General features: G+C 41.4%; 1 non-coding gene across 1 annotated transcript; it reads left to right on the top strand.

Moving 5' to 3' along the window:
• The first annotated feature begins 4,940 nt into the window (after window positions 1-4,940).
• Window positions 4,941-5,071, top strand: LOC115032223. The gene has a single exon (XR_003837878.1). It is a non-coding gene; the product is annotated as a small nucleolar RNA SNORA17 (small nucleolar RNA).
• Window positions 5,072-11,143: the final 6,072 nt, after the last annotated feature.

Below are 11,143 nucleotides of genomic sequence, written 5' to 3' on the forward strand. Positions count from 1 at the left end.
GAGGATGAGGAGGAGGAGGAGGAGGAGAATGAATAAGCAGGTGCATTCAGAGGCCAGAAGGAGGAATGAATCTTCTGGATTTTGAGTTATAGGCAGTTGTGAGTTACTGATGTGGGTGTTGGGAACAGAACTTGGGTCCTCAGGAAGAGCACTGAGCACTCTTACCCACTGAACCCTCTCTCTAGCCACTGAACCTATGACACTCCTCTTTGCTTCAGCCAGTCTTCTGTCCTACAAGTGTACCTTTATCTAATAACCCACCCCTGCTTCCACTTCTACCTGCATGTCTCTGTCTAGTTCTTTATTCCAGCCATGGAACTGAGAGCCCCTCCTGAGGTACCCACTAAACCCCAACATCTAACATCAGTACTGTAGATAAAATACCTTAAAATGTATTTATTCCTTGGTTATATATGTCTAAGATTAAGATGGTACTGCTTTTTAGCATTTTAATGCATATACTTAGGTTAAAAGCAGAGCTTAAAAATCTTATTATTAGTGCTTTATGTAGCACCACATGCGTCCGCTCTTATTTCTGCAGAGTAAGGAAGTGTGAGGACTAGGTTTGTTATTTGTCATAATTTTATGGTAATGGAAGATTAAGCTGACTGGTTAAAAAAATCAGAAAAAAAACCAGGAAAACATCTCTTTTTGCTGTGCTGTTCTCTGTCTCTAGTCACTACTTTCTGAAAATGTATAAAAGAAATCTAGAGGGAGTAGTGGGTGCATTTAAGTAATTTGACGATGTGTTTGTCTTTGCCAAGGAAACCAAATGGTTTGCCTACCACACAAAACTAGCGTCTCATGCCACACTGTCACTCTGTTCAAATGACAGAATTAGTTACTAATTCCATTCTTCAGTATGCTGTCTTGAAGAGATGTTTTCCTGAAAGAAAATATATTCCTTACTTAGAGATGATTTTGTAAGCACACATAAAAGCAAGATATAAAAGAGCAAACTCCAGGCTTTTGGAAAACATGTCTTAGGAGACTAAAGTAATATAGTTCTCTGGTGGAGAATCAAATTTAAATGATTTTTCAGGTACACCTGCTTCCTTTCTCTCTTCTGCTAACCTCCCTCTCTCCCTAAAGCTTGGTCTTTTTAGAACACAAGCTAAATGAAATCTTCTGTTGTGAACAGGCTATTTTTTTCAAAAAACTAAAGTAATGCTTGATGACACAGCTGGAGTGTGAGATACAAAATGGGACATTGCATTATGCCTAGTCAGTAGAATTTATTAGGACGCCACAGTACTAGTAAAAATGTGCTAAGAATAATGAGGAATAAATACATATTCCTCAGGAACTTTATAATCCAGCTTCTTAGGTTATAAAGGAAACTCAGGGTAGCTTAACAGATTTGGTGTATGGTGTATAAGTGTCTATGTATGTAAGTATGTATGTGCATCTGTATGTCTGTGTGACTGTGTGTCTATGTGTATCTGTGTGTGGCTTGTTGCATGTGTATGTTTGTATCTATGTCTATGTGTCTGTCTGTCAGTCTGTGTCTCTGTGTGTGTGTCTGTGTGAATGTGTCTGTATGTCCGTCTGTGTTTATATGTGTGTCTGTGTGGAGGTGCACACATGTTTGTGTCTGTGTGCATTTGCCTGTGCGTGTGTATGTGTGTGTGTGCGCACACGTGCGTGCATTGAAACACACACACACACATGGATACTGTGGAGGTGAAAGGTCCAAGTCCACTGTCTTCCTCAATTGCTCTCTATTTTATTCTTTGAGGCAAAGTTTCTCACTGAGCCTGGATCTCAACAATTTGTTTTGGCTGGCCAGTGAGCCCCAGGGATGCTCTTGTCTCTACCTCCCCAGCACTGGGATTATAAACATATACCACTGCACCCTGTTTTTTACATGGGTTCTGGGGATTAGACTGAGGTCTTTCCACTTCTTGCATGGCAAGTGCTTTACTGACTAGGCCAGCCCAGTCCTGTAGTAAATCATTTTAAATGAAAGTGAGTAAAATCAAGTTTTCTTTCAGTTTACAAGGGAAAGCTTATGTAACAATGAACTGAAGATACTGTTCCTTTCAAAGATGATAGTGTCCCTGAGGAAGCTGGTCTGATATGAGATAATAATAGTAATAATAATGGCAGATCATTTTAAAACATGATGTTAACTTTATCAAGGTGTCCTGATAGCATTGGTGACAGTTACCTTATGGTAAAATGGAATGCCTGGGAGGTGGCACTCAGTGCCTGTACAGTCACTGGGGCCCAGGTGACATTGCTTTAGAATAAGTGAGGTTTGTCCATTGGCCTGAGTATCAAGGGCAACTAGATAGACTTTTGAGATAATACATACTACGTTTCTTGAAGCTGGCTTAGTATCTGTTAGATGAATGAATAAAACAAGCCATTAGAAAGGTGGTTATAACCTTCCAATGTCGAAGCCTATGAAAAGGAACTGTGCTGATGACTGGGCTCACTCAAGCAACTACCAAAAATACAGACTGAAGTTGAGATACTCTGAGAATGGCTAAAGGATGCCAGTGTAGTAGTGTTTGCCCAGTAGTTCTGTAAAGTACAGATGACTGTGTCCCAGGAGGCTAGAAGTCAGGATGACCTATTTACTTGTGAACAAACACGGTATCCAGGTCGGAACCGTGTTTATCCTGTCCTCTGCAGATGAGTTATTATTTTTCTATCAAGATTTTCTTCGGTGAATTACAAATGATAGCAACAACAGTCTCTTTTCAGCACACAGACATTTTCCTAAGAGCATCCTTTGAAATTCAAGAGAGAGAGAGAGAGAGAGAGAGAGAGAGAGAGAGAGAGAGAGAGAGAGAGAGAGAGAGAGAGAGATTGTTTGCCCACTAATGAGCAGGGCATAGCAAAGAGAATGAAAGAATTCTTTGCTTTAGGATATTTAATATTGGCTGAACCTTGGACATCTATATTAAAATGACATGGGGAATGAGTAATAAGGGTCCCTGGGAAAACACTAGATACAAGCACTCAAGTAGAAGGTTCAAAAAGCTCTCTGTAGCTGGTTTACCTTGTTATTAATACAGAAAACTCCATAATAAGAGAACTGTACCCATTTCAGAGATGCCCAAAGTCATCTTAGGACTGTGGAGAGGCACTATATTATCTTTTCTTCCCTAGATCACATAGTGAGGGCTTGGCAAGAAGGCAATGCAGAGACATCATTTTCATAGCAACCTGTCAGCTCTTGTGCATTCTGCTTGACTTTACATTAAGCTGCTGAGTTTCCAAAGTACAAGTGTGCTTTTCAAAGTGAGACTAGTGTCTCTGTACTCTGCCAAGTGACTTGATTCGGCTGGCCATACCCCACAGAGCAACATGACTTTAATGCAAAATGAGTGAGAGTCAAAACCTTATTTCACAGATTAGTACAGAACCCAGGAAGTGGGCAAAGTTGAAGCCAAGATTATTCAATGACTTAGATCTTACAGGGGCAAATATTTGAAAAGTCAGAACAAGAGTGGTAGAATAGGCAGAGAACTATTTTTTGTTCTAGGACGACAAAACCATAGTTCTTAGGACTGAAAAAGGTTACTTCCACACACAGACCAAGAGAAGGAGATGGTGAATCTAAACTCATCTTGACAGAGGAGCAGAGGCCTGTGCTGATGCATCTTTATATGGGATTGGGATCATATTTTTATGAAGTTCATATTCCATATTTCATGGGGTTGAGGGGGGGAAGGTGGACCTGGCATTCCTAGCTTGAAAACCAGGCAATGGTGTGCGAATAGTTCAGAGTTAAAACTCCAAAATGTCTTGACTGCTAATTTAAAATGTCTTTCCACAAAGCTGTGTGCAACTTGATCTCTTCTGTGCTTTTACCTATCTCAGACAGATATGTCAATTAAAGATAATCTCAGGAACATCTTAATGATATTAGTATCTGTTGAGGTGATGAATCTTCCCATGAACGTTACCATTGGAAATTAGTAGATAGTAAAAGGCAGTAGTATTTATTTGATCACAGAGAATGGGACAAGCAAACATAATATAAACCTTTTAAAGACATATTTAAAGATGATTTGGATTGTGTTTATTAACTTCAGTTGCATTTTGTTTCCAGTGTTGAGCTTGCATTTTGAGTGACACCGGCAAACGCCAGCACAATGGTTTTTCAGTAAGCACCAATTCTCACACTAATTCTCAACCAACTTAATCCTGGGTGTGTGCCTGAGTCTGAAAACCAACAAGGATCACACCATCACTGTATCTGCTTCTGTGTTCGCAGCTAACATCACACTTAGGCTCCAGGATGGCAAAAAATCGAGAAACCAGCTTTCAGGATGTCACAGTCCTTGACAAGATGTAGATGGAGGTTGCTGGGAAACCTGAGGATCATCTCCTGGGCTGTTTCTAGGGGCTGTCTTCTCACACAGCCCTGTGGACCCCATGAGACTGTTGTGCTTCTAAAGGAGTAAAATCTCTAGGAACTAAGATTAACAGTCCTTGTAACAGGGAGTTAAGAGAAAACTGCGATTGGGCCTAAGCTCGCCTAGCAACCCGTCCAGCCTAGTAACTACTCTTCAAAATGCATGGAGAGGCAGTGCCCAGATGTGAATGGATTCCAAAGGAGAGCTGATAATTATTTGCAAAGGCCTAATGGCCTTTCTGGCTAGCTTTCCTTCTAATTACCACCTCTGGATGTGTTTTCAGGAATTTGGCACCGTGAAGCACACCCTTTGTAAATCACTTGCTTATCAAAATTATCCAGCAACCGACCACAATTAGTATGAAAGAGTTCTCACCTTATAATGACAGGGTTTGGCTGGCAGGTAACCCAAATCCATACTGTGATGGTTAGGCTCAGTGAACTGTGGAGTCCGTATTCCTTAGCAAAACAATGCTCCTAAATGTTAGCTATATTACTTTGGGGGAACTATCACCGTGAAACCGCAGTATAAATTGTTACGTTGCGTTACTTAGAATTAAAATATACTCTTGTTCCTAGAGCCTTGCAGGTGTGGCTGCTGTGTCACTTGTGTGCCAGTAAGTGGCAGAATGGAGAGAGGTTATGTCTATGCTCAGTGTTCTGATCTAGGAACATCTGAATGATTGGTAGCCCAACACTCCCTGAAAAAAGCGAGTCTGAGCTGACCACCAGTCCAAAACCAGGGGGCTCAGACAGGAATTTAGCCTGAAATGACCACCAGTCTGGCACTTTGTAGGTAGGCCCTGATGGTTCCCAGGAACAGGAGCAAGCCAAAGACTAGAAAAACCCTGTCTGAGACAGAGGGCCTGGGGTGGAAGTGAGTCCAAGATAGAGGATTGCCCGCATGGGGCCACCTGGGCAGGACTGGTGAGAAGTAAGCCCGAGATGACCAGAACAGTAACTACTCATGGGGCCTGGACAGGGAACTAGCCTGAGATGACCATCAGTTGAGCACCAACCATGCCTGTGGTGACCCCTGTCTGGTGTCAGAATGCATGAGAGGGGCATAGCACTCTGAAGAAAATTCCTGAGTTGATCTTAGACACTCAGAGACCTTGGGGGCCACTAAGGGGACTACGTGGTGGAGAAATGGAATAGAAAGAGAAAACAGAAGGATGTGTGCACAATGAAGGAAGGCAGAATTGGAGACTTGAGGGTACTGAAGATCAGACTGATGTGAGTGGCCAGTGACGCTACCTGGGACCATGGTGGGTCCTAGCTTGTGTTGCCACTGGGGCCCATGTCTGGGTTAATGCCCCTGCAGAAGCAGGGGTCTGTTAGAACTAAAGGCCAGGCAGATGTCCCTAGTCTAGGCTGCTACCCAGGGAAATGTTAATGTCTAAGGGCTGTGCAGAACTGGCCCCACTCCTTACCTGAGCATCATGGGAAAGCTGGCCCTGGGGGCATGAGAGGAGGAGACCTGACCTCACCATAGCCAGCTGCAGTACTCAAGAGTGGCCAGCAGGAGAGATGCAGAAGTTGCAGGTGAGCTAGTCCCCGAGGATAAGAGTGTGAGAGGCCTGGCTGTGTCACTCATCTCCAGTGCTATGGCATGGATGAGGGAGAGATATCATCCACCCCTCTTGCCCTTCACCACGTCGGGCCTTGCCCTGCTCCTCACCAGCTTCCGTACTTGGTAGAGTCGGCATTGCACCTTACCTGGGCAGCACAGTAGAACTAGTCTTGTGTATGGAGGTTGCACCCTGAAGGTGTGGTATAGGAGAGCAGGCCCTGCTGGGCAGTGTTGAGGATGAGGGAGGGATGCCCTCATGCCCTCTGTCATCCCTTGCCATCTATGGTAGGCAGGAGAACTGGTCCTAAGGTCATGAAAGTGGGAGAGTTGGCTCTGTCTGTCACCATCTGCAACACTCTGGAGAACAGGCCCTGTACCTCCTTTGCACAGCAGGGTAGCTGGCCCTGGTGGCAGGGCTTGCTAGTGAACTGACAAGAGGGCCTAAGAATGGGACAGCTGGTGGGCTGACCATCTCATATACTTCTCAGGTCCAGATCCGGGGCTTTGAGTTGACTCACCCCAACATCTACCCCATTGATGAACTGCTGGAGTGCATTAAGGGGCTAGTCCTACAGATCCAAAACTATAGAATTTCCATGACACAGGGCAAAAACAGGCTAGCAGAGAGGAGTCCCACTGAAATTCCAGTATTGATAGTTTACCAGAATCTAGAGGCCTTAAACCAGACCAATATGTCATTGTAATGACTATTTGCAAGCAAAGAAGTGTGAACAAAAGGGTACTGTGGGACGCACTGTGACACACTACAGCTTCTACAATGAGAATTTTTTTCTCTGTTGGGGAGGAAGTTACAGGGTAGAGGGTGGGTGCAAGAAAAAGGGGACACGAGTGGGATTGGGGTGTATGATGAAGATGAGAAATTCCCAAAGAACCAATAAAAAGTTAAAAAATATGTACAATGACTGGAATTGGTATTAAAAGACCAGATCTCTGAGGTGTGATCAAAATGACATTTATGTTGGCTTTCTTTTCAATACATCCCAGTAAATCGCTGGGTTCATTTTGTTTGTTTCAGAATATATGAACAAAACAATTTTCATTTTGTCCTGTCCTCCATATCATTAAAGGACAATGACAGTTGTTTGGTTGCTTATTTACGGGTAGCATGGCTAAGCTTTTTGCTGGGGCTGTACAGCTAAAGACACAGTTCCATGTTAACTGCAACTAACTCGGAGGCACTCTCATCAGAAGGAGCCTGTTCTCCAGGAAGGAGGGGTATGCAGATTGCGTGTATGTGTGCAAATGTGTTATGTAAGCACAGAGGCAATCCTTGATTCACTATGCTTCCACTTTGTGATGGTATGAAGTGACACTCAGGAGAAACCACACTGCTCCTTGTAAACTGGCACATTTTCTGGGTGAGGGACATATGTTATATCCCTGTCGTGAAGTCAGTGACTTGGCCACAACTTCTAGGCACACCAGAATGTATACTGTAGTGTGTGCCAAAGACTGATGCAGAGAAGGGCAGGTGGATTAGATGCATTTTCTCCTTATAAGGTATTTTTCTGAATTTTCTTTTTTCTTTCTTGTAACTGATTCGTCCAAATACAATTGTTTTAGAAGTTCAACTCAGACATATACAGTTAAACAATATCACTTAAATAGTTATTGTCACTTAATAAGTGAATTTTGGAGATTTTTTTTAAAGACAGAAATAGCCAGCAGGTGAGTTAGGAAACTGTTATATATATAAAGCTGTTATATGCTTGTGGTGGTTTGAATATGCCTGGCCCAATAATTAGGAGATATGGTTTTGTTGGTAGGTGTGGACTTTTGGAGGAAGTGTGTCATTATGGGCTTGGAGTCCCTCATCCTAGCCACGTGGGAGTCAGTCTTCTCCTATAGGCCTTTGGATCAAGATGTAGAACTCTCAGCTCCTCCTGAGCCATGCCTGCTTGGATGCTGCCATGGCCCCACCTTGATGATAATGGACTGAACCTCTGAATCTGTAAGCCAGCCCCAATTAAGTGTTATCCTTTTAAGAGTTGCCTTGGTAGGCCCCGGCCCGGGGCCTAGCAAACACAGAAGTGGATGCTCATAGTCAGCTATTGGATGGATCACAGGGCCCCCAGTGGAGGAGCTAGAGAAAATACCCAAGGAGCTAAAGGGATCCACAACCCTATAGGTGGAACAACATTATGAACTAACCAGTACCCCGGAGCTCTTGACTCTAGCTGCATATGTATCAGAAGATGGCCTAGTTGGCCATCACTGGAAAGAGAGGCCCATTGGACTTGCAAATTTTATATGCCCCAGTACAGGGGAATGCCAGGGCCAAAAAGTGGGAGTGGGTGGGTAGGGGAGTGGAAGGGCGAGTTAGGGGGACTTTTGGGATAGCATTGGAAATGTAAATGAGGAAAATACCTAATTTAAAAAAAAAGAGTTGCCTTGGTCATGGTGTGTGTTCACAGCAGTAAAACCCTAACTAAGACAATACTGAATACTGAATATTTAAAATTCAGACAGACAAATATCAAACATTTCCTATAATAATGCATACACCAGAAATATAAGTAAGGTACATTTTATCACAATTTATGCATAGAGAGGTGGTGCTATAGGCCTCTTGGAGGAATATAAGCACACATAAAGATGAAATGATAAATCACAACTGCTTATAATTATCCATTGTAAAACCACAGTAATAGCAATAATAATACCATATCGCACAGTAATGGTTATACCAAATAGCACTGTTCCAAGGTAATGATTTCCATAGCAATATTGTACCATAGTAACGATTGCCATAGTAACACTGTACTGTAGTAATGATGAGTGGTAGTAACCCAGCCATCCCATCAGGATTAGCCCTAGCAATATTGTACTATGATTATTGTTAGCCAGAGTAACACTGTACTACAGCAAAGATTAGCCACACTGATACTGTAGCATAGCAATGATTTCTATAGTAGCACTCTACCATGGTAATGATTGTCATAGCGACACTGAACAATAATAATGATTACTATAGTGACAATACACCTTAGTAATCATTACCAAAGTGAAACCAAACCATATTAATGATTACCATAGTGACAATGTACCATAGTAATAATTATTCATAGTAACACTGTACTATAGTAACGTTTCCATAAGGATATTATACCATAGTAGTGATTAGCCATAGTAACACTCTTGATAGTTTTTGTTAGACATAGTAACACTGTGCTATGTTATAGCAACAGTAAACCATGGTAATGACTAGCTATCATAACACTGTACCATGATAATGAATATCCAATTATAACAGTGTGTTTGCTACATGAGGATTAGCCATAGTAACGTTGTATATTGGTAATTATTAGCACAGTGATATTGAACCGGGGTCTTGATTACCCATGCTATCACTGTAATATTGTAATAATTTTATTTACTTCTTGCTGCTGTGGCAATGGGTTCATGTGTTTTTCTGTTCTATTTGAAAAGCTGCTTGACACTTATCTCCTTCCAGGAGCAGTTTGTCTGTCTGGTTTTGTGTTTACCCAGAGGGCATATAATATGCACACCATTCATTAATTGACTATTTGAAAGACAAGGTTTTTCCATCAACAGTGCTTTGGTAAGATTTCTGAGAGGCCATAAGTTATATGTGACTATTCATATGAGGTGGGTGGACATTTCAGTCTGTGATTGCCAAGGATTGCTAATATGTTCATTTAAGATGTAGCACTGAAAATTAAGCCAAATGGTTTGTACGTTTGTAGTTATGCATTCTTTTCACTAACACCAGTATTGATATAGTTCATTATTTTGTCCATTAGTAATTTATTTTTTATATTTCCAACACACAAGGAAATTATAATTAGAGTGACTATAGCTAATACGATTTTATTTTGTTTTCTATTTCCAAACAGATATAAGTGAACATTTTAATATTTTTACCAAAAAGAAATGATGAATCTTTGAGGTTGTGGGTAGAATCCTTTTGTCATTACATAAAAAGTGCACATGGAATAATATACTGTGTGCTATGAATATACATAGTTCTGTGGTACTTGAGAACAATATATTAAGAAGCATACAGAAATAAATTGATTCCTCATTGTTCTTTGCCCAGTGCTCACTAAGCTACAGAGGAGTCCCTGGAATATAAGGTTAGGTCTGAGACAACCAGACTTTAGAATTTTATAAGTATTATTTTTATTGTTTAATTTTTTGAACAAGCATATAATTTCTATTTCACTAATAAATGATTTTTATACACAAAAAAGACTTTCACTTCTTGCCTGCCTAATTTCTTTAGTCTCTTCTTGGTGCACTTATTTGAGAAAAATCAATCCTTATGTCAATATTCAAAAGGGGTCGTGGTTGCCCATGCTACATGCCGCTCTGAAACTCATTCCAAGTCTGTCAAGGGATTTGAGAGCTACTTCTTGTCTGTCTCCCAAGCTCCTTTGCAATTTAGAACTTCAGAAGCATCAAGGACACAGAGTTCACTGAGAAAATTAACCAGTGCCTTGTGAATAAGGCATCGACACACAGTACCCAACAGCAGCAAATTGAGTCAGACAACTTTCGAAGATGCCACGATCAATAGTGTCTCAGAGTGTGATGGAAAGAAACGCGGAGTGATTTGTGTGGACATCATTCTTAGCCACAGGACCAACCATTGCTTTAAATACTTTGACAAATGCAACAGCTTATTTTATACTTACTTCTGTATTTATTTACTTGTTGTTGTCATGTGTGTGAGGCTTTGTAATGCTCTGTCACACATGTACAGATTAGAGGAAAACTTTTAAGGAGTCAGTTCTCTCCTTCTACCTTTACGTGGGTTTCAGGGATCAAACACATATCGCCAGTCCTGAATGGCAAATGCTTTCACTTGCTGAACTGTCTTACATCGCGATTTTCCTTACTATAAAAGCATTACTTAATCATCATAAAAAAAACACTGAGGCCTCAGCGAGAGGAGGGTCCTGAGAGAGGCGGGAATGGGAATAGCTCTGATTCAGTAATGACGAGTCAGTAGTAGATGCAAGCTCCTAGTTCAGGTACTCTCTCTGTTCCCGGACAATTTTCAGTATTCTTTATTCTTAGCTTAATAGCTTAACGACCAGAGAGAGATTGGACTCAGTCTTTTACTTACTAAAGCTACATCATCAAGGCTTTCATCATTGTTAGTAATTATCAACAATTTTAAAATTTACATAAACTCTATGAGTCCCAGATCA

This window comes from Mus caroli, chromosome 10 (genome assembly GCF_900094665.2).
Source record: "Mus caroli chromosome 10, CAROLI_EIJ_v1.1, whole genome shotgun sequence".
In the NCBI taxonomy this organism is placed as follows: domain Eukaryota; kingdom Metazoa; phylum Chordata; class Mammalia; order Rodentia; family Muridae; genus Mus; species Mus caroli.